Below are 24,232 nucleotides of genomic sequence, written 5' to 3'. Positions count from 1 at the left end.
GAACAGGGGTATTTTCAGGGCTGCATTCTATGGCATGGGGCAGCAGCGTCGTGTGTGTGTCCTGCTTCAGCTCTGCGGGACTTCACCCCTGCATAAAAATCACTCAAGATTGTACTTTACGACCACATTGACGTGGAGGTATAGATGACCCTGGGCCTATCGCTGTTTATTCGCTGATGCCCTACCCACTTACATTTATGAGTTTAACAGAAATGAACACTTCCACACACCTTGCGCAGTGTGGTGGGCCCAGACACTGCTACTCCCTAAAACCCAGCTGAGTGCAGAGAGGGCCCCGGAGATAGACGTGAGCACCCAGTTCCGTTGAGCCTGAGCTGGGAAATGGGTTGGCAAGAACAAGGCCTGGAATGCAGTCATCTGGGGCCTGAGCCAGGGTCATTGTCAAGACTGCTGCCATGCGCTGTTTTTAGCATCCAGAAAGAAATAAGAATGTAATTGGGTGGGAGCTGTGCGTCTTCACATTAAATATGACAAGCCTCTTCTGTCTCCTCAGTCCTTCCCTCTGTAAAAGCGTGGGTTAGCTGGGACTGGGGAAGGAGGGAGAACCTTCAAATGGGCACCAGGTAACCCAGCTAGACTGTAGAGCAGTCAACAATGGCACAATGCACCACTGTTACTTAGGAACATCACCCCTGCTGGTCTGTGCCTACACCAGTTCCTCTTGTCAGAAAGGCGAGACAGCCATCCTTGGTGATTGATGGCTAGCTCTCAGGTCAGGAGAGTCCATTCCCAGGCAGATCCTCCACGCAGCCCTTGCCTCCCTGAGACCTGGGTAGGAGGTCACAGGGAGAAGCCCTCCAGACATACAGAGTGCAAGACGGGATGAGTCTGTGCTTGGAGGCTTCCTTTAATGTTTGGGGGATCTTGGAAGATGGAAGTATCAAGAACAGTCTAAACTCACACAGGACATCAGAGCCAGCAGGTGTTTAGAAGGCCAGTCATCTGAGGACTCCTTGGCATATCTCAGGTTTTATAATTCATCAAATAGTCACACTATTGATGGTTGGTTGGGACCTCACTGTAGAGTGACAGGAGCTCACTGTAGAGTGACAGGAAGAAGCTGTGTAGGGCTTACAGCATCTACTAGATGGGGATAAGGAAATGCCACCGAGTGACAGCAAAGGAAACCTGCTGTTACCTACTCATGAGATGTTGAGGTCCCTAGAATCAGGAAAAACTATGGCTGTGAGGAAGAGGCCGCCCCACTAGAACAGGGTGGGGGGGGGGCAGGGAGGAGGTTGTATCTCAGGTACAGCCTTTGACTTTGGGCAACCCTCCACACAGAGGAAGGGAGTCAAGAAAATACTCTCTGGCCCTCACTTCTCTTTCCATTTTCCATCCCCTATCCTTTGTTTCTGTGTCCCTCTCGTCCCCAACTCAAAACTGGAGGTCACTGTCCAATTTGACATGCTTCAGTTTTACCAAATGCATTTAACAAGTAGTGAGCCTGCCCAGCCTGGGAGCTTGAGCTAGGAGCTTGGGTGATCAGGTCTAGATCAGGCATCAGAAGTGAGGAAATGGGTCAGCACCAGTCGGTGGAGAAGTGCCCTGCCTGGGCTGATGACTAGAGATTAAGTGAGCTCTGACCTTCTTATGGAGTGTGGTGGGAATGGGTGGGCTTTAGCATAGGCCTGGGGAATGCAAAGAGCTATGGGAAGGGATGGGAAAATACACTTCCCGTGTGACTTCAGAGGTGCATAGATTGATAAGGAAGAGATTCACTGAGGCCGCCAAGCATGGGCTTTAACTAGAAGGGAACTGGAAGCTGCTGTAGTTGGGGCATCACACCTGTACAACTTAGCTCACAGCTGGAGGCATTGGCTTGGATGTTGTGAAATCTTTAGGAGGAAGTGTTTTTCTGGGAGCAGACCCTGGAGTGAATAGCCCACCCTAGCTTTCTGTGATATATGAGGGGGTGAGGAGCCTATGGTCTGCATCCATACACTGTCCCAGCCGTGATGGACTTTTGTCTTCTCAAGCTGTGAACCGAAGTGGATTCTCCCTTCCCTGGCTTTTGACAGATGTTTGCCACCCTGATGAGAAAATCAAGAAACCCATACATCTTTGAACCATGGGCTGTAGTAGCCTTGCCCTTTCTTTCACATACTGGGCTCACACTCTATCACACGCTGAGTCAGAGACCCAAGTGGTCCCAGGGGCCACTGGAGGGTCAGTGCATTGCTCCAATGGGTGAATGGGATCCAAAGTCCAACTTCCTAAAAGGCCTGAACCCCTCTCAGTGTTGGGTCCCCTAAATAGTGGCACATCTCTACAGACTCAAAGGGGTAGGCCACCGTCGACAAGCAGCATTAAACCCCCCATTATTTTATTCTGCTTTAAATTCATATGGCCAACTTTAGACTCAAATAAATTATGCTTCTGGTTGGTCTATTCATCTCAGAGTTGAACACATTCCTGAAAGTAATGGAAACTGGAATGTAAGGAAGCAAAATGAGTCTGATTTACTTTGGTGAAATGTTTTCCCTTTTCAAATGATTTATTACCGTTTGCCACTATTGAAACCTCTTTGGACCCTCTCGTGGCTGGATTTGAGGGAAAAAAGAGAGATTTTTTTTTTTCTCTAGTAACAGAATTAGGTAAAGCATAGAAAAGACCCAACTCTGTAAATGTAATGAAAAACACCCATTCCCTTAAGAGCTCTTGTAATTGAGATTCAATTTCCCTTCTCCCCTGCCCCCGCTTATTAGAATCCCACGAGCATGGAGGTGGGGTTGGGGTCTTATTGCTGTCAGAGCTGGAGAGAGAGAGGCTTATGGGTTTCCCTGTATTTCTTTGTGCGTGTTCTGTAATAGTCCAGGGTTCTTTGGCTGGACATTCAATACGACGAGATTGAATCTTGGCAGAGTTGCAAAATAAAACACAATGCTGTATTCAAGGTTGTATAATACTTTAGTCTGGGCAGAGAGAAAGATAGAGATGTAGTTCTCATTTGTCAAGGTCTAGGATCAAGGCATGAAGAGAAAGCTGGTAACTGCGAGTCCCCAGGAGCGGAGGGTTTTCCGCAGTTGTCCCCTTGCTTCCAGCTGTCTCTCCAAGCTGCTCAAGCACTCATTTCACACGTCCGAGCATCCCACTCATTCCACACATCTGAGCATCCCACCCACCCCACACATCTGAGCATCCCACCCATCCCACACGTCCCAGCATCCCACCCATCCCACACGTCCCAGCATCCCACCCATCCCACACATCTGAGCATCCCACCCATCCTACACGTCCCAGCATCCCACCCATTCCACATGTCTCAACATCCCACCCATCCCACACATCTGAGCATCCCACCCATCCTACACATCTGAGCATCCCACCCATCCCACACGTCCCAGCATCCCACCCATCCCACACGTCCCAGCATCCCACCCATCCCACACGTCCCAGCATCCCACCCATCCCACACGTCCCAGCATCCCACCCATTCCACATGTCCCAGCATCCAAGCATGCTTATGCTGTGCACTGGGGCTCTCACATGCTTTCCCGTGGTGTTCAGCTCTGAAGGGATGCTGTGATAGGATCCCAGAGTCCATCGTTGTGCTCAGAGCCTCCAGTAGGCTCCTTTTTAGAGCCCCAAATTGAAAGGGACCTGGCACAAACCTCTATTTTCATGGTTGCGCTCCCTTGTGTATCATCTAACTAGATGCAAGGAACAAGGTGATCAAATGCCCTTTTGAGAGTGATAATAAGGCTTTCAAGACGCTGTTCTTGGCTCCAGAGAGAAAACCTTCTCTCCCAGTCTTTGGGAAAATAACACACATCAAGGGGTCCCCCGAATCCCTGGCCTCTTGGCACCAGCATTGACATTTAAGAAAGGAACGTCAACTGGAAATGCCTATTCATGTTCCTGTGTAGATTTTCCCCACGTGCCTTTGTACTGCTTTCTGCATTGTTTCAAACATTTCTTATTCCTACTCTGATCTTCATCAGCAAAGAAGAGAGATGTGGCAACTGTTTTTTCTTCTTGTTACATTTATAGCAGAGATTTATTATTTTTTTAAAACATAGATACCTTAGCAGAGTTTAAGGGGGGGGAGAGGAAGGGAGGGAGGGAGGGAGGGAAGGAGAGAGAGACAGAGAGAGAGAGAGAGAGAGAGAGAGAGAGAGAGAGAGAGAGAGAGAACTGGCAGCTAGCAAGCCTTTCAAAAATCTGATTTATTAAAAATAACTGCACGGCAGCAAGAATCTCTCTTCTTCATTCTCTGGACTCAGTGAAAAGCCAGACTGTAGAAATAAATGGCAAGCCTTGGAAAATCCTCTCTAATCAACTCAAAATGCTCAATCAGGTAAAACCTGCGTTTAGGAAAAAGTCCTGGACCATTAAGAAAGGAAAAAAAAATACACATAAGGAAAGAAAGATGTAATACTTCACTCCCAAGGACCCACTCAATTCAGGAAGAACGTTGTGTATGCCGGCTCCCTGAGGACTAACGATGGGCAAGGAGCCCCTCTTCCGATGGATGCTACTATGCCTGGATGCATGTTGAAGGCACTTGAATGAGTTTTCAAGATCTGGAGGCAATTTCATTTTCTAGACGCCTCCTTCCACCCCTAATTTCCTAACCGAGTCAATGGTGGATCACCGAGATACATGGTCTCGGGCTTCTCATTTCCTCCCGTTTCCCCGAGGCCACTTCCAATAAAGGAGAGAGTTAGGGAGAGCAGGAGCCTGGTGTAATCACTGCTGTCAAACGAAAATTCTGACTCCCACTAATTCACTGTGACCGATCATTGGGAATTCAAGAAATAAACGGAATCTACACCATTATTTTAAATTATTCTAGTAAGCCTCGTGTTCGGGGAGGGAAGGAGCCTGAATTTCTTCCCTTTGCCTGGGGGTGTGGACTGAACCAACTGACTGGGGGAGGGGGTGTTTAGCACTTGCTTGGGGGTGATGGGGAGCTCTCCCACAGGGGTCCCAGCTTTGATCTATGGTTACAGCCTTCACCCCGTGCTTTCTAGGCCTCAGGGAAGGTTTGATTGAGTCAAAATGATGGCTGTCACCGGACTTCTTTATGGTTTTGTGTTAATCACCAAGCCTGGATAAAATCACATATTGATTGACCTTAAATGAGATCTACTTTAACCTGGGAACTCCATTAAAAGAATAATTCAAGAGGCCAGCTCTGCTCTAGCTCATTGTTAACCTGCCTGCCCAGGAATTAATGATGCATACCCTTCCAGGAGACTCGTAATTCCTAATGAGTTTAAATATTTATCTGAACCCCCTGGAACCCGCTGTGTCCTTCCTCTGCAGCCCGCATTTCATTCTGCCGCCCTCCTTCAAGGCCTGAGCTTTTGTTTCTTCTTCCACAGACTCAGTTTCAGTGTTGTTCTGAGCACCCCGCTTTGGTAGGTGTGTTGCGGAGACGGTTCCTCGCTCCTTCCCCAGACTGTTTACACCAGTGACTGCAGCAGCGTTAGAAATTCACCAGGCCCTGGTAGCAGTCCGTGAACGGTACCAAATGCTCTTCGATTTGGAGTGGGAGACGGCACACCTTAAAAGGAATTAGCTACTCCAGGCTCGTTTACTCCATAAAGGTCCTAGGAATGAGGTCCGCTTGGGATTTGGGCTTTTCCTGGACACCATGGCTTGGCTCACGTGATGACCTTCCTCAGGCTAGGAAAGCAGCGTGAGAGTCCTGGGCCTTGTCACAGTGTGGGCTGAGTCGGTACCGGGTCCACCAGCCTGTCATCTCTCTGTAGACTTAGAAGTGGGCGTGCGCAACACTCGTGTGGACAGTGACTGCCCTGAAGGGAGGGAGGCAGTCCATCCATCACTACAAAAGACAGCTGTTTCAATGGTTCATTGACAATGACCAACATGGGGGAGGGGAGAGAGGCCAGTCAATAAGACAGTCTATGAGAAAAGACAATGAATGCTTCAGGAAAAGGTGTGTATGTGTATGTGTGTGTGAGAGAGAGATGTGGGGGGCATTCCTTGCTTCAGCTGTGTCCTAGACAAGGCTCTGCTCTCTTTTTCTGTGTTCTCCCGTCACCCTGCACAGTTATGAAGTGGCAAGGAAAACGCTTTTATGGTTGGGGGTCACCAAACATGAGGAACTGTGTTAAAGGGTCACAGCATTGGAAAGGGTGAGAACCACTATTCTAGAAGATTTCATTTTCCTTCTCATCTTTGTATCCCAGGGATTTGAGCCAATATTTGACAGGAAGTAGATGTGAGATGTGTGCCCAACGTTTATCTGATGTCTGACTGGGTAAGATGCCGAAAATCCATACTATGGAAAGATTAAGATGGAGAGATAGGCAAAAAGATTAGCGGGTAACACAAACTGAACTGAAGGATTTGGTTTTGTTTTAGTCTTAGGGGTGGCAGGATCTACTTCAGACAAGGCAGGACTCAGAGGGTGAAAGAGTTAGTAAATCGAATAAAGAGGGGACGTTTACATAGATAAGGGGTATAATCATGCAGAATTTAATAAATGGCCAGCACAGGCAATGTGTCAGGTAAGATGCAGCACCTACTCCTAATTGAAGGATGGAGAAAATCTCTTTGGAAGCGTTAGCTAAGTCTGGTTAATCAATATGGGACAGCCACACTCATTGGTGGCCATGCAAGTGTTTCCCCTGTAACCAAGAGACTCCAAGGCTCCCTGGCAATGTCGAGAGTGACCTGAAAGCCTCTCAGGTAATAGCCATTTAAGAAAGTAGGTAATATATATATATATACATACATACATACATATGTATATATATGTATGACAGAAGACAATGATTACTGAAAATAACGTTTGAGCAAACAAGAGAGCCAAACAGCTTTCTAGAAGAAGAAAAGATCTAAAGAAGCTTGTGAAAATACCAGTTCCCCCCCAATGAGCTCATCGTCTCCGGTCACGGCCTTTGGGTTCATGTTTTCTCTTGAAATGTGGCCAAATGATGCAAACACTTATTTGAAAGAATCAGTGGGGGAGACCAAGTAAGCAAGAGGGTTGCAGAAGTAATTCCCAAAATGTTGGTCCCGGAGTTACGTGGGAATCAGACAAGGGATGGGTTTGTCTGAGGGTAAAATTGCTTTAAGTCCTTGCTGTCTGCGATCAAACTGCTCTTGAGGAGGAAGGTGGCACTTTGTGTCACAGTCAGCCCCCAGGACCCATTTCTTTCCATCAGGCCCATCTCCTCACAGCCCACCCAGTGATGGGCTCAACCCATCAATGGACTGGTGCTTTGTTGACGTTAGAATATTCACAGTCCTGTTGCCCCTCAGAACCACCAGCTGGGGAATCAAGGCTTCAACACCTGACCTCTTGGGGAGACAGTTCACAGCCAAACAATTGCACACATAAAACCATCCAGAGACCTAAAAGAGGAAGGGTAAGGGATCCTCAACGTTTGGTGTCTTTCCAGTCTTGACAGTTTGGTAGATAAGGCCCTTGACTTCTATTGATTGTCAACTTGACGGGGGCAGAATTAACCTGGAGTCAGATCTCTGGTCGTCATTATGGGGAAGTTTCTAGATTAGGTTAACTGGGGTGGGAGGAGCCACCCCAATATGGGAGACACCATTCTCTGGCCTGCTAGACTGTATGAAAGAGGGGGAGCTGAGCTACACATACCCTGATGTGATGGTGCAACACTAAGGAGAAGAGGCAGGAGGATCAGAATCAAGGTAATCCTCTCATCTTCATTTATACAATGAGGCCAGCCTGAGCTACATGATAACCTTCAGAATGGCTATGCTAACGGTATAGTAGTTTATTAAGATATACAGTCTTTGGGGCTGGCTAATTTTGCTGTCTGATGTTTTCATTTGCATGATTTTTTATACTGTGGTTTTATTTTATTATTTATTTGTTTGTTTGTTTGTTTTTGGTTTCTCGAGACAGAGTTTCTCTGTGGTTTTGGAGCCTGTCCTGGAACTAGCTCTGTAGACCAGGCTGGTCTCGAACTCACAGAGATCCGCCTGCCTCTGCCTCCCGAGTGCTGGGATTAAAGGCATGCGCCACCACTGCCCGCCTATACTGAGGTTTTAATGTAAAAAGAATTTTAAGGTAAATTTATTTATCTTTAGATTTGTTTATTATAAATATATACATATATATGTGTGTGACTAGTTTGCCTACATGCATGTATGTATAAGCACATATGTGCCTGGTGCCTCTGGAGGTCAGAGAGGGCATCAGATCCTGTAGAATCAGAGTACAGATGGCTGTGAACCACATGTGAGGCTGAGAACCAAACTGGTTCTCTGGAAAAGCAGCCAGTGTTCATAACTACTGAGTGAGACACCTCTCTAGCTCTGAATTTTAAAAATTATAAACATTTTATAGTAAAATCCATTCATAAAATTGACACTAAATTTTGACTCATTCAAAAAGAACCAGTCACAAAAGGATAACAAAAAGAACCTCCAATATAGTTGGCTAGCTTCCTCACTACAAACTCCTCCAAACATTCTAAATAAATACACCATGAAAACAAGTTAAAAATGTGTGACTGAGTTGGCTGTGTGGAAGTGAAAAATGTCTTCTTCAGAAGCAAAACCATGGAGAAAATTTAAAAGCATAACTGCTGCAGAAAAGCATAAATTTTATCTTTGTATAAAGAGGTCTCCATGAGCAAAAAGAGGGATCTCCATTCTTTCGGACCAGGGAGCGGAGATATAAGCACAACCTTATCAAAGGAACTCGATTTGGCCACAATCAAAGGGATCAGCAGAACCGACCATGCTCATTCCTTCCAGTTGAAGAGACACAGTTCTCTGACCAAAGCCTCTACCTGCTACTCTCTGCATGAATGGGGGAGTATATGGTGTCAGTGTGGCAGTCTGTTCCTCTGGTCACTTTGAGGCATGAGGCTGAGATGGGAAAGGGGGTGGGTGGATGGAGGTTTCCCCAGGAGAATGAGTGATGTCGATAACTGAATAAAATGTTCATGAATAGCTTTGATTTAAAAGTGGGGCTTGGGATTTTCTATCCGTTTCTCTCCCTCCCCCATTTCCCGGTGTGTGTGTGTGTCTGTGTGTGCACATACATGCCTGTATGTGCATTTGCTTGGAGGACAGAGGTTGACATCAAGGGTCCTCATTAATCATTTTCCACCTTGCTGTCTAAGACAGGGTTTCTCATTGAGCCTAAAGCTAGACTGGCTGGCCAGTGAGTTCAGGACTGCTTGCTCATTTAGTCCCACAGTCTTTCCATCTCCCCAGTCCTTGTTTTCCAGGCACGCAGCACTGCGTTCAGCTTTTTACGTGCATATGGAGAGATGAAAGCTCCCGTGATGAGCGCTTTACAGACACCTCCTGTAGTAGTTTGAATATAACTGACCCCCATAGGGAGTGGCACAATTGGGAGGTGTGGCCTTATTGAAAGAAGTGTGTCACTGTGGGGGCAGGCTTTGAGGTCTCTTTTGCTCTAGCTTTGTTGACAGAAGTTTCTGTCTCGCCTGGTTCCACAAGGGTTCAGTCCCAAAGAAACACAACAGAGGTCTACATTAACTATAAACTGGCTGGTCTATTAGCTCAGGCTTCTTGTTAACTCTTACATCTTAAATTAGCCCATTTCCAGGGAGGAATTCTCATTTTCTTCCTCTTGTTATGGGTAATGACTGCAGACTGATGCCTTCTTCTTCCCAGAATTCTCCTGTCCTGGTCACCCCGCCTATACTTCCTGCCTGGCTACTGGCCAATCAGTATTTTATTAAAGCAATACAAGTGACAAATCTTTACAGGGTACATGACCATTGTCCCGCAGCAAAGCTTCCCTCGGTGTGGCACTCAGACCATTTTCCTGTTGCCTGCAGGATGTAGGTACTCTCAGCCACTTTGCCCCATCTGCCTGCATACTACCATGCTCCCTGCTGGGACAAAAATGGATGGAACTTCTGAAACTATAAGTGAGCCACCCCAATTAAATTTTTTCCTTTATAAGAGTTGCCATGTTCATGGTGCCTCTTCATAACAATACCTCCCCTGCCTGTGTTGTATTCCATTCTTTTAATAGCATCTTGCTACGTATTCATGGCTGTCGTACTCACCGTGTAACTCAACCTTGGTCTTTTGTTTAGACATAGGGAAACCTTACTGTAGCAGCATCTACTCTTTCCTTTATGATAGTGTCCCAAAGAATCTGGTCAAAGGGATTAGGAAATAAGGAGGTTGGGCTGGCAAATTGGCTCAGTGGGTGCCGTAGTTAGGGCTGCTATTGCTGTGAAGAGACACCATGACCATGGAAATGCTTCCAAAGGAAAACACTTAATTGGGACTGACTTAAGGTTCAGAGGTTTAGTCCATTATCATCACGGCAGGATATGGCAGCATGAAGGCAGATATGGTGCTGGAGGAAAAGCCAAGAATTATACATCTTGGTCTGCAGGCTTCAGAAGCAACTGTGTATCACACCAGGCATAGCCTGAATATAAGAGACCTCAAAGCCTGCCTCCACAGTGACACACTTCCTCCAATAGGGCTGTATCCACTCCAACAAGGCTGCACCTCCTTAAAATGCCATTCCCTAAGGGCCAAGCACTCAAGTACATAAGTCAATGGGGGCCATACCAATTCAAATCACCACAGTGGATTAAAGGTGCTTGCCTTGCAAATCTGATGACCTGAGTTTACTCCCCAGAACTCATGTAAAGATAGAAGGAGGAAACCAACTCCACAGAGTTGTCCTCTGACCCCCACACACATTTCCTGTAATGAGTGCCCATACATGCAGTCTTCATACACACATATACATACACTAAATAAGTAAACAAACAAATAAGGAAGTGGTCTAAGCATCTATCATGACTAGAAGAAAATGATCAACCCTCTTGATTGAACACTGACATCCTTATGAGCCATAAGAGAACTTGTTTTGATGGATGTTAGAGTTTAAACTCTTAGCTACATTATTTCAGAAATCCCCTAAAAAGGAAAAAAAAAGTTCTGTTTCTCCTGAACATGCACACAGTGGGCAGATTTCTTTGTTGAACTTGGCCATAAGCAAAACCACATGGAATGTGAAGAATTGGTTTGAATTAAGTGACAGAACCCATAATTTATAGGGAGCTACCAAGGAATTTAGGCTTGAGGTCAAACAGATGGCCTTGTTAACAGACATATGGTGCCCAGTATTTCCCGGTGGTCAGTGTGCTGGAACCAGCCAGGCTGGGCTGGGAAGTTCATCGGGAGAGACAAAGGACAGAACTCTCCTCCCCAATTGGGAGTGACAGTGGTGTGATGTCAACTCTTATTACCCAGTTAGAAATTGATTATCAGACGGACTTTCTGTCCAGTCTATCTGCCTTGAGCATCTTCTCTGTGCATTATCCTTTATGGATCTTAAATGCGCAGGCTATTCAAGTGGCTGACTGTGCTTATAAAACAACAGGGGGCTGGGAAGGGTGTTCCCGAGATGGCTTTGGTATGAGGCACGTAGAGCCAGGCAGGACCACCAACGAGAGCTCTAAATTCTCATTACGGAGCCTCACTTTCCGTCTTCAGTGTATCATCTGAGAGTCTATCTAGAGTAGGCGCGAGGATTTCAGCCACCAGTGTGGCTGGTGGGAATGTGGAATCCCATCACGCTGAAGATAATTTCGATTGTGATCTTCCTGGTAGGTCTCAGCAGAGACTCCGTGGAATGACAGAGAGCGCTCTCAAGCCTTCATCTACAAATTAGAGTCAAATTTAGTGGAAATGAGGAAGAAGCTTAATTTCTTTAAAGGTATTCTCATTAGTTTTCACACGGATATCTATTTCCTGGGAGATTAAGGTCATGGGGTAAAATGACTGCTAAGTCACGGGTTTATTTAAAGTAAGTGAGACAAGACACTCGGAGAGATTTTAAGACCTGAGTTTTAGCAAAGAGTAGACTGGGACAATCTATGCTTCCCTAAATGTAAAGAAAAAAAGGTTATTAAAGGATCCATGCCTGGTGGTGCATGCCTACAGTCATGCCACTTGGGAGGTAGATATGAGGATCAGAACGTGGAGGGCAGCCTGGGCTACATAATGAGTTAGAGGCCAGCCTGGACAACAAGAAACTCTGTCTCGCCAAAACCAAACAGAAAAAAAAAAGTTTGTACAAGGATACATCATTTGGGGTTAAGAAGACATTTCATTTGGGAAAACGCTTGCTATACAAGCATCAGAACCTGCATTTGAAACTTCGCCATGCATGGGTGGAAGTGAGTGTCTATAATACCAACAACACAGGGGAGCAGAGATGAGATCTCATTGGTCAGCCAGCCAAGGTGAATCAATGAGATCCAGGCTCAGTGAGAGATCCTACCTCGAAAACAAGATAGAGAGAGATTGAGTAACACACTCAGTGTGCTCTGGCTTCTATATACATATATGCAGGCATTCATTCACACATATATGCACACACATGTATGTATACACCTAGATGAACATTCATATTCCCACTACATGTGTATACCCACACATGTACACACACACACACACACATGCACACACACACACACACACACGAAGGGTCCATTTAACAACTCCAAGTTCTATTTTATGAGTTTTCTTGGCCTTCCTTTCAGTGGATTTGATGCTCTTGTAATTTTCCTCTGTCCTCCCCTGCAGTCAACACTGGTCACCCCTTTTTGATTTGTGATAGTTTAATTGACAGATGCCCTCAATTCTTAACCCCTTCCTGGATTTAAGCCTTCTGCTATACAACTTTGCATCCTTTGATCCTGGCATGTGGGCCAGGGTTGGGAGTTCCTGCTCCTTTTCCTGACCTCTGCCTTGTGGTGACACACGCCGGCCAGGTTATGACAGCCAAGGTGGAACAGGCAGAATCTGGATAAATCATCCCTGCATCTCTTCTCACACTATTATGTTTGCTATGTAAATGTATCTGGGCTGGTCTGCGGGGTCATGAGCCCCATGGAGCAGGGCTAAATTGTCACAGTGGCCCAGATGAGACCCAGCCTATGATAAAGCCCAGCCAGGACTTCAGATACAGGGGATGAGCCTTGGTGAACTCAGCCTTGGACCAGCAGACCAGACAGCTGGCTTTTAGAGCCATGACCCCATAACATGCTTATGTGTTACATAGCGCCATGGGGGGGATTATGGTCCCTACAAAATCTGAGTTACTTTTTTCTCTGCATTTGGCTCAGGGAAACAACACAATACAGTTTTTTTGTTCTCCATTGACAAAACTGAGCGAGCTGGAAAGTTGTCTGGCATGCCACAATACATAGAAGTCAGAGGCAGGATTTGAACTTAAGAGGTTGGGTGCCATACCCCGCCCCCCCCCCCCCACCATTTAAGGTGATTAGCTGCTTGTTTACTTACTCCTTGCTCTGTTTTGTTTTTATTTTTTTAATAAAAGAAAAATTTGGCTGGGGCTGTAGCTCAGTTGGTAGAGTGTTTGCCTACTATGCAAAAGGCCATGGGTTCAATTCCCAGGTCCATATAAACAAGATGTTGTGGTACAATCTGTAATCCTGGAGTTCAGAAAGTGAAGCAGGAGGATTAGATGTTCGGGGCAATCCCTGTCTGCATAGAAAGTTTGGGGCTATCCTGGGTTACCTGAGAGCCTGTCTCAAAAAAAAAAAAAAACAAAAAAATAAAAACAAAAAAAAAAACAAAAACAAAACCCCACGCACACAGAAAACACATGGAAATACAACTGACTAATTGTGCATGCATGATTAGTCTAAGACTTCTGACAATATGAGAGCTTCCTGAAGTCTCCGCCGTCCCTTGCGCATCTGAGAAAACTCTGAATGTGGTCGTTCCCCATCATTTCTCCGGGACGCTCTATTGCCGCTGTGCATTCCAATGCCTCTCTATTGTTAGCATGTTCTTGAGGGCACAGATGGCCCCCGCGAGGGGTGGCAGGTTCAGTAAACACAGTGTTGTTGGCGGCATAACAGTACCATGCTGCCCTTACCTGTAGCTGGCTTTTCTGTCACACTGGGAATCTGTAGGTCTTGTCTGACATAGCTGCTCTGCTCTGTCGCACAGGTAGGAAGGCTGGCTGCATCATTCATAGAGGCCTGCACAGCCCTGCCCCTGCCCTCCTGTGACTCCTCAGCCCCACCACACAGATGCCCGGGGCATGTCAATCATTCGGATCTCCTTTTGTCTGTGTTGGAAGAGGTGACTCAGGGATGTTGGCAGTTGTTTACCAAATTGAATTGCTCTCACCGTCTTGGTGGGCACTTGGAAAAGTGCTCTTGTGCCCTTCTGATAGAAGAGTTGTTTATTTTTATACGTATGAGTGTTATTTTGATATGTATGAGTGTTTTGCCTACATGTATGTATGTGTACTACACAAATGCTTGGTGTTCTTTGAGGTCTGAAGAAGGTGTCAGAGCTCCTGGAACAGGAGTTACAGGTGGCTATGAGCAGCCAAATAGGTCCGCGAAGGTACTTGCCTTGAAACCACAAGTGCATCAGGGTAGCAGTTCAACTCCCAGAACCAGTGTAAAGAAAGTCTGAGTCATTTGATAAGGGAGGGAGGGAAGGACAGAGAGATAGAGATAGAGATAGAGAGAGAGAGAGAGAGAGAGAGAGAGAGAGAGAGAGAGAGAGAATGGAGAGAGAGACACCACTGCAAGGGATAGATAATCTTAAGCATTTCTAGGCTGGTGACATTTTCACTGAGACATGAACAATGGAAAGGAGATGAGGATGCCAGTCACGTTTATTCAGAAAGAGCATCCCAGACAGAAGGGAAACAGGTACGAAAGTCCTGAGGCAGGGGCATGCTTGGTATTGTTGGGGGTTAAGAATAAAACCACTGAGGCTAGAGAAGTGAACAAGAGAAAGAGGTGAAGGAAGTGGGCGAGGAACCCGATACCACAGGGTGAGGCAAAGCTTCTGGAACCTTCTTTGATGACTGTATCATCTTTTCTGTTCACAAGGCAGGGACTTAAGCAAGACTTAGATTTGGAAGGAAAGATAGAATGGGATCTAAGAGTCAGGCATGTTCTTCAGGAGCCTTTAAACCAACCGAATATACAATATCCTCATTGATATATTAATATGGCTACAATTTATAGGAAATCATTATCAGTAATTATTACTGTATCGAGAAAAGTAATTGCTAGCACAATTTTGGGAAGCACTTGGCTCCACATTGTCTGTCTTCTGATAAAAACTCCACAATGCCACAGAGAGGTGGGGAAGCCAAACTTAATCTAATAAAGGTCGCCCTCATGTCCCTCCTGCTCTGTGACACACCATTTACTGAATCATCTATTGTTGTCCAAAGAACAAAGACGAACCTCGACAATCGGGGGAATGATAAGGTTCATTTGAAAAGTGGGGAGGAAATTGTGAAAGTGTTGGAGGCCAAGGGCAGAGTCCTGCCCGGAGATCAATAGCTGCCCACAATGAGGAGGGAGGAGGAGGAATAAGCATGATGAATGATTCTGAGGGATGGTGTCCTGCCAGGCAGCCAGTGTGGCGGCCCGATGATATGAGCATACACCTCTGCTGTCTGCATCACATGACCTGTGAACACCTCAGCTGACCCTCTGCAGGATCGCGGGGGCTGGGTTGTCTGCAGGGTTTCCAGGAGCATTGGAAGAGAGCAGGAAATGCCCCAGTGAGGACCACACAGCGCCAGCCTTGTCTCCATCCTTCTCTTTCTTTGATCAAGTTGAGCAAAACCACCGAAGGCAGAGCGGTGCACCTAGGAGCCTGTTAAAGCTTTCCTCCCTCAGATGGAGAAGATGGAAATTAGGAAATCCTACTCCCCAAATTATTTAGTGTAACAAAGACACCCATTGGGCTCTTCTTTGCCTCACACCATTGCCAGCGAAATGAGTGCCTTCCAACTTAGGTTTAAGCTCAGTTTAATTATTCATGAATACTCAGAGGAATGTTCCCCATATTAAAAACCCATCACAAGGAATTCATGATTATGACTGGAGGATGGAGGTACTGGATAGCACGGAGCACTCTACAGGCTGCATTGTCTCTTCTGTCCATCAACAAGCACCTCCAGACTTTCGGTAGAAATGTTTTGGTTTTGCTGGGTGTAGGTGCAGAGTTGGAATCTGAATGGTTGGAGCTGAGCCGTGGGGAGAGTGATGGCTGGACTACGCAAGTTATAAAGTGTCAGGTGGGATGCAGGACATAAATAGTGACAATGGGGTTCTGAGCACTGGGAAGATGCCTCGGAAGACAATGTCTCTCTGTCACACTGTTAAGAGAATAAATGGCTTACAGTCCAGTTCTCAGTTGAAGACAGTGAAGCCTCTAAGGGTTAACTGTTCTTTAAGGGTTTTTCTGTCAAGAAGGGTATAGGCTAAAAAAATATCCCAAAGAAGGTCTACCCACCAAATGTCTGTATTCTCATTAACAATCCATCACTTGCAATGCATGTATAACCTATGTTTCTATCTTTGTTTATATAGATCCAATATCTTTCTACTTACTAAATACCCATCATTTACAATCCATCTAATATCCATCCACCATCCAACCAATAGCCTCACACTCACTAAACACCCACCATTTACAGCCATCAGTAATCCATCCTGCCATGCATCCATGCATCCATCTAACCATCCACATGTCCATCTAATAGCTATCTATGACCTCTCCCCGGATAAATCTATTTGTCTTCTCCTGTGTCTACCAACATCTTCTTCCACATCTCCAGTTAACCAATGAAGCAATTTGTAACACTTCTATCCCACCCTCATCCCCCTTTCTCTTCATTGTCAGTGCTGAAACCCAGACCAATGCATCATCTTCTGGATGCCTGTGATGGCTTCCTATTTAGCCTATCCCTCCCTCCTTTGTTATTGTACAGTTCATTTTTATGACAGCTAGAGAGACCATCTTCTCATGATGTCCCATGACTCCTATGATTGAAGCCTTTTGGTGTGCAGACACCTTTATAGTACTGTTTCCACATAGACCAGAGGAGTTGTCTCCAAGTAGCTAGCACTAGAGTTGAGGAGGAGAAGGAAGAGGAAGTCTTTCAAAGAACAAGTATTCTGGCGTGGGAGGTTCTTCTATGTGTTGCTTTTATTGGTTAATGAATAAAGAACTGCTTTGAGCCTATGGCAGGGAAGAACAGAACCAGGAGAGGAAAGCTGGGCTGTATGCTGGGAGAAAGAAGAGTGGAGTCAGAGAGAAGCCATGAAGCAGCCGGAGATAGACACTGGGAACTTTAGCCAGTAAACTACAGCCACATGGCAATAAACAGATTAATAGAAATGGGTTAAGTTAGTATGTAAGAGTTAGACAATAAGAAGATAGAGCTAATGGGCCAGCAGTAATTTAAATAACATGGTTTCTGTGTGATTATTTTGGGTGTAAGATAATCGGGTGGCTGGGAACCAACAAGTGACCTCCCTTCAACAGTATTCCAGGGGAAGAGGATAACATGTGTGAAGGTCGTGAGGTCAAGGCAGACCAGGTGTATTATAGGATACAAAACAAGGCCTGTGTGGCTGGTGTGGTGCAGGAGTTTAAGGGTGGTAATAGGCGTGATTCAGAATGAACTTAGAGATGGTCCAGACTTCTGTGATGAAGGGTTTCAAAGACAGGGTTGTCAGGTTTAGCAAATACAAATATAGGATGCCTGGTTAAATTAGAATTTCAGGTCGATAGCAAATACATTTAGCATAAGTATGTCCCAGGTATTGCATGGTGTTGAGCAGCTATATACTCCAAACTGAAACTAGACTTAGGAAGGGAAGGAAACTCACAGGGCTCAGGAAGTGAACAGAACTCACAGGTCTCAGGGAACATCTGAAACAAGAGTCACAAAAGTCCCTTCCCAAGACTAGAAAATGGTTGTCAATTTCCAGGGAGAGGAGACTCTCTGCCCTCCACTGCCAGCAAGTTGAAGAGAACTCTAGGGATGCAGCTCCCATGAGTCATCATCCAGGCTAGGGGTGAGCTTTCAGGGATGCAGCTGCCTATGAGTCACCTGTGCTTCTGTAAGTAATCCTCGCTGTGTTATTGGTTCAATAATTAGACTTGGGCAGATTCTGCTCTGTTGTGCATTCTCTGTGCGGTGTGAAAAGACATTGATTAACACCTCAGGGGAGTTTGCACAACAAACAGGGGAATTCTTATGCTCATAGTTATTTGTTGTTCTAATTCAACTGGACACTGAACTGGTATGTTATCTGTGTCTCCTGAGATGATGTCCCAAAACTAAACAAAGTGGAGCCTATCCAAGAATACTGGACTCAATTGTCAATCTTGCTCATGGAGGAGGAATCAAAGAAGGAGTTGGAACTGACATATTAGTGGATATATCACTCTATTCTCATCTACAGAGAGAAAAAGGACATTGGGAAACCTAACTGTATATTTATCTCTGGGACATATTAAATGATGATTATTCTAAGCAATTTACTCTGAACTGTATTGAAGCTGAAAGGCTGAATGTTGCCTTGAAGGGAGGCATCTCATGTCATATGGTTGACCTTGCATCTTCACAGCATCCAGCAAGGGTACCTGGGACACACATGTTCCTAGGTAAGTAAACGGTTCTATAAGGATAGAAAATGCTTCTTCAGGATGCACTGTGATGGTGAAGGTTTAATTATCAACATGCTGTAACCTAGAATGACCCAAGAACATTTGGTTGAGGATTGTCTAGGTCAGGTTGGTATAGGGAAATGTCTGCACGGGGTTGTCTTGATGGTTAGTTGAGATGAGAAGACTCACCTAGATCTGGTGCTGTCACAAGATGGTAGGAGCTCAGTGAGCATGGTGAGCTGGGACTCCTCTACCCTGCACTAGGACAGGAGTAGAAGAAATAATGAAGTCTTTTTTGTTTGAAGCATTCTGGGAGTTGCTTGTTACTGTGGTGTAACTGACTGATACACTCTGATGTATCTGAATTTTTGGTTTCCTGCTTCCGTCTGTTTGTTGAAAGTTACTTCTGTTTGTGTGTCAGAAGGCGGCGAGCATTTCAGGATGCGACTAGATGAGGAGGAGGAAGCCCCCTGAGAATGGGATTGACGGATTGATGGAGGCCAGTGGTGGAGACACAGCTCAGCTTGTAATGAGCTTGTTGCGTAAGCATGAGGCTCTGAGCTGGAACCTCAGAAGCCTCATTAAAAGCTCAAGCACTAGGGCTGTGACTTGGTCTGTAACCCTGACACAGGAGGAGAGGATAGGGCTGTATGGAGTTGGATCCACCCCTCAGCAGCTGAAGCACCCAGGGGAGAGGGCCTACTCCTCACCTGGGCAGCACAATAGAGTTGATTCTGTGGCATGGGCAGAGGCGAGCTGACCCTGGAGTTATGAGGACGGGAGAGCCAGTCACACCCCTCTTGTCTGCCATGTGGTAGTGTGGGTAAGGAAAAGATTTTCTCCTCCCCATGCCCCTTGACACCTGCAGCAGGTGGGGGACCTGACCCAACCCCTCACTGGCTGCAGCACTGGGCCCCCTGCCTCACCCGGGCAGGACAGTAGAGTTGATCCTGTAGACAGGGTGCAGGTGAGCCAGGCTTGAGGGCTTATGAGGAGCATAGTTGGTACTGCCTCCCTCTTCTTTGGTGTGGTAGTGGGGATGAAGGAAAGATGCCTTCCCTAATAGCTCCCACCTCCTCCAGCTGGAGAGGGAGCTGACCGCTTTGCCAGATGCAACACTCAGGAAAGTGGACCCCGCACGTCCGCTGAGCTGCCCAGTGGAACTGACCCTGCAACCCTGAGGACGTAAGCATGAAAGACCTAGCCCCGCCCCTCATCTGCCACATGATCGCATGGGCAGGGAAGAGATGCCCCCCCCCCATATCAACATCAGAGGCAGATGGAAGAGCTGGCCCTGAGGTCACAAGAGCTGGAGAGCTATTCCTGGTCCCTACCAGCTGCAACACTTGGGAAAGCAGGCCCTGCGCCTTGCATGGGCAGGAAAAAAACCCAACCCTGTTGGCGGAAGTGAGCCAGCCCCAAAGTTGTGAGCATGGGAGATCTGTCCCCCACTACTCGTCAGCAATATGGACTGGGGGGAGATGCATCCCCAGTCCCCTTCCTCCTTGTCCCTCACTTCCTGTAACAGACCAGGGAGCTGACTCTCCCCTTACCAACTGCAGCAGTCAGGAAAGCGGGCCCTGTTTCTCACGTGGGCAGCACAGTGGGGCTGATCCTGTTGGCAGAGACGCAGCTGAGATAGTCCTGAGGGGGTGAGGGTGGCATAGCTCCGCATCCCCCTCATCTGCCATGTGGTGCTGAGGGCAAGAGATGGATGCCCCCCCCCATGGTGGGTGAGAAAGCTGACCCTCCCCTGTACCAGCTGCAGTACTCAGGAAAGTGAACCTGGCACTTCGTCTGGGCAGCACAGTAGAGTGCTGTGGTGTGGGTGAACCAGCCCTGGTGCTGTAAACATGGGAGACAACTCCCCATTACTCATCTCTCATGTGGTAGCAAGAGCGGGGAAGCGATCCCCCCACCTCCCCACCCCCACCTATGGATGCCTGAGGCAGTTGGAAGAGCTGGCCCTGCGGTTTTAAGAGCTGGAGAGCTGTCCCTGCCCCTTATCAGCTGCAGCCTGGGGAAAGTGGCCCCTACACCTGTCTGAACATCTATGGAGAGCTGAATTCTGGCTCTCCTCCTAGCTGTCTACCTGCTTTAGAAGGGATTCCAGGCTGGAGTCCAAGGCAAAACAGGACTGATAGTTTTCTGAGTGTGGTTCATTATAAACAAGTCAGAAGACATCTTGAGGTCAGGGGCCAATCGTCTCTATGCCTGAAGGTTTCCTAGCATATATGTGAATGACACAGGGGGCTGGGCACCTACACTGACCTCTGAACACAGGCCAGTACCATCCCTGTTTTGCTCAAGGCTATTCCACAGCTCTTCTGAGTTACCCAGAACAAAGCCAAGATCTGTACCACAATCTTGGGGGTGTCACAGCTCTTATCCTTCTAGGGAAGCTGCACGGGAGGATACTACTTTATAGACAAGTGTGCAGGGGGCATAGCTTTCTACTCTCTATCCAAAACTGCATTAATCTGTCTGCCATCTTTTCATATAAGGTTTGGCCTATAATTGTTTTCTTTGCTGTGTCTTCATTTGGTTTGGACATCAGGGTAACCCTGGCTTTGGATAAAGAGACTGGTCTTGCCGTTCTAATTTATGGACTAATTTGAGAAGCACTGGTATTGTTTTTTTTTTTTTTTGTAGCAATCTTGTTGAATTCATCAGTGAACTTATGTGGATTGGATGTTTCATAGTTGGAGAACTCTTTTTTTTGTAACTAAAACTTAAACCTCATTGGGTGCAACTGAAAATAACAATATTATGCAAATTAAGTCAGTCTCAGAAAGACAAACCATCACAGTTTCTCTCATTTGTGGGTCGAAGATACTACATAGGTAATAACACCATCTCTGTATAAATGATAAGAAAGTAGGATCAAAAGTATCTAAGGGAACAAAGAGACGGGAGGAAAAGAGAAAAGGGAGGGGAGCTGAGGATGTGGAGGGGTCTATACTTAAAGTCCATTGCACACTGGCATGGGAATTAATCTATGGAATCCCCATTTAATGAGATAAACAATTTTAAAAGTCTAAATCACTTAAACATTATAATTATAGAACTAAATCTCAAAATAAGAATTGTAGACAGATGTATTGGTTAGCGTCTGCCGCTTAACAAATTATCCTAAATCTTAGTGGGGTGCAATAATAAACAATTCTTATTGTAGAGTCTGTGTGGGTCAGGAGTGAGGGAGTGGCTTAGAGGGGGTAGTTCTGACTCTCTTGGGAGGTGCCAATCACAATGGTACCCAGGCTTACAGTTGTCTAAGGACTAGACTAGGTTTGCAAGAGCCACTTCTGCTCTACACCACTGGTAAACCTCTTTAGATCTTCCCCAACCATTTTTTTTTGCTGTCCCCAAATGCTAACTACCTGAGAGGAGACCAAGGCAACAACCTCTCCAGGGGAGACCCTTTGGGTCTCTCCTATCTAGTTGTCTTCCCATTTTGCCTGTGTCTGTATTCCCTGCACCTCATAACATGACTTTTGAGCTGGGCTATCAGTCTAGACTCAGCATTCATTCTTATTCTTATCTGTTGTCCCTTGCTGGACATTTCTCAAATACACTGTCTATGAATTATGTACGTGTGCGGCCTTAAATGCATCCCTCCGAAATAGTCAATAACCATGGCTTTGCCACTCAACAGTATCCTCCCAGACTCACTTATCCACTCCAAGTAACTTTCACCCTATCAATGTGACACCATCCATTTCCCTCCCAACTGTGACATGATTGCCAGGTGTTTTCAGCAAGAAAGTCATTATTCAAAGCCCCAAACCAACACAGAAAGCCAAGATAAGGATGGGCTAACCCAGCATGAGTGGAGAAAACATTCACTTAATCCTGACTCTTCTGCCCGAGTCCCCCGGGAAGATTTGTAGCATCAAGTGCAGAGATTGTCTGACTTTGCACCGTCAAATGCTAACAAGCATGGCCTCTTTGCTAGGAACGTCTGCACGGTCAGGTGATGCTCCCTGGAAGACGCAGCCACCACCGTCTACCTTTCTGTTCACGACTCCGCAATCCATGACCACCACCCTGAGACCTGGAATTTTTTCTCTCTCATAACTTGGTAATGCTGCTGACGGTGGCACATCGAGCCTCTGGCAAGCTGGGCTATTTGCTGTTGCCATCTCCACTGATAAATTGCCCAATTTTCTTAGCAAATTTAGCAACAATAACAGTTTTCTGCTAGCAAAATAACCTTTCATTTTATCTTAAAAAAATGAGATGGAATAGAAACGGATGGTAGAGGTTTTAGGTCTCCTTCAAAAAGAAAACCAAGTTCCTCAATTTTCAGTTTTCACCGAAAACTGTGGGTGGGGAGCTGGTTTTTCGTGCCCAGTAAATAAAACGACTGTGTTTTACATTCAGCCTATTGCTGCCCTTGGATTGCTGCTTCTGTACTTTTTATAGAAAAAGAACTTTTGTAACACCTTATAGTTTCATAGGGGGAATGCATTGGATTAGTTTTCTTTAGACATTTTTTTATAGAAAAAAAAAAGGTCTCATGTCACCCAGACTCATCTGTGACTTGCCATCTAGTTGAAGATGACCCTGAACTTTTGATCCTCCTGCCTCTACCTTCTAAGTTCTGGGATTACAGGCCTGCACCACCACGGCCAGCTTCCTTCAGAAGTTCATTTTTAGTTCCGTATTTATCCCCCTGCAATGGGATAGCTGTACCTCACTTCTTGTGAGCCCAAGTTTATGGATTATAGTGCTCAGTGGAACATATTATAAGAATTTCTACTTAATCCATCAAAAACCGGGAGGCCTATTTTTAACCAAAGTCCCAGATGAAGGAAACGATCTGATTTCAATGTTGGTTATCAGCCTCTGCCAACCGGGGAGGAAAGTGGATAATAGGAGACGGGGGAGGCAGCTTGGACAACCCTAGCTAGCATCCATCCCCACCCAGCCCTGTTGTCAAGAGGAAGCCCAAGATTGAGACTCCACTGTGATCTTAGCTGGAACCAAGAGCTCAAATAAAGACAAGAATCATCAGCCATTGCCACTCCCAGGCCACATTCCCAAACTGCTGCCGCCACCTCCCCACAGGGACGCCTGGGCTGACAAAGACTGAAGTTGGCCAAACCACCAACTGTCAGCCTCTGAGGGCAAAATCACTTCCCAAGACGGGGAACGCCAGGAAGCTCCGCTTTGTACTCCGCCGGCACGCACTCTTCCGCCTTCCCTGTTTAGCTTTGAACCCAATGGTCAGAAGCGCAGCTCTGCAGTGAAGCCAGATTCCTTCCTGACCGGGTCTGTGGTTTCCTCCAGGGCTCAGTCAGACAAGGACGTGTAGGCAGGCACGAAGCACCCTTTGCAGTAGGCTGCAGGCAGATGCAGGACAGGGGAAGAGCCAGGCTCTGGGACGGCGGTGGCCTCCCAGCGAATTTAGCCTGCTCTTTGATTGAGTCAGGGCAGGTCCTCTCCGTACTGTGTCCGACATGGTGGACATTTGCTTGCTGTCTTTGGCTTACAGACCCCTGGAATTCACTCTAAGAACACTCCTTAATCTCAGGTCACAGTGCTAAGGAGAAGCCATGACAAGTCCCATACATTTCTCTCCCATGTCTAGGCCTGAACATGTGATCCATGCTTCCTGACTTGGTATACAACTTGGGCTTAGGAGTGACCTACACTAGCCAATGAGACTCAGACCAGAAAGTTTGCTTGCTATACACAGGAAAACAAAAAAGACAAACGACTTGAATTGTGGAATATTTGTTTATGCTATAGAGATATATCTCTGACT

The 24,232-nt window shown here is 46.3% G+C and overlaps 1 protein-coding gene and 1 non-coding gene across 6 annotated transcripts in view; one reads left to right on the top strand and one right to left on the bottom strand.

Moving 5' to 3' along the window:
- The window catches only part of Kazn (kazrin, periplakin interacting protein), an 892,416-nt gene that overhangs the window by 443,144 nt on the left and 425,040 nt on the right, over positions 1-24,232 (bottom strand). The gene's annotated exons all lie outside the window — the stretch shown is intronic.
- Trnas-acu (transfer RNA serine (anticodon ACU)) lies at positions 13,349-13,423 on the top strand. The gene has a single exon. It is a non-coding gene; the product is annotated as a tRNA-Ser (tRNA).

Source organism: Alexandromys fortis, unplaced genomic scaffold (genome assembly GCF_014885135.2).
Source record: "Alexandromys fortis isolate MF-2015 unplaced genomic scaffold, M_Fortis_MF-2015_v1.1 scaffold_174, whole genome shotgun sequence".
In the NCBI taxonomy this organism is placed as follows: Eukaryota; Metazoa; Chordata; class Mammalia; order Rodentia; family Cricetidae; genus Alexandromys; species Alexandromys fortis.
This window is presented reverse-complemented; position numbering and strand designations above follow the sequence as displayed.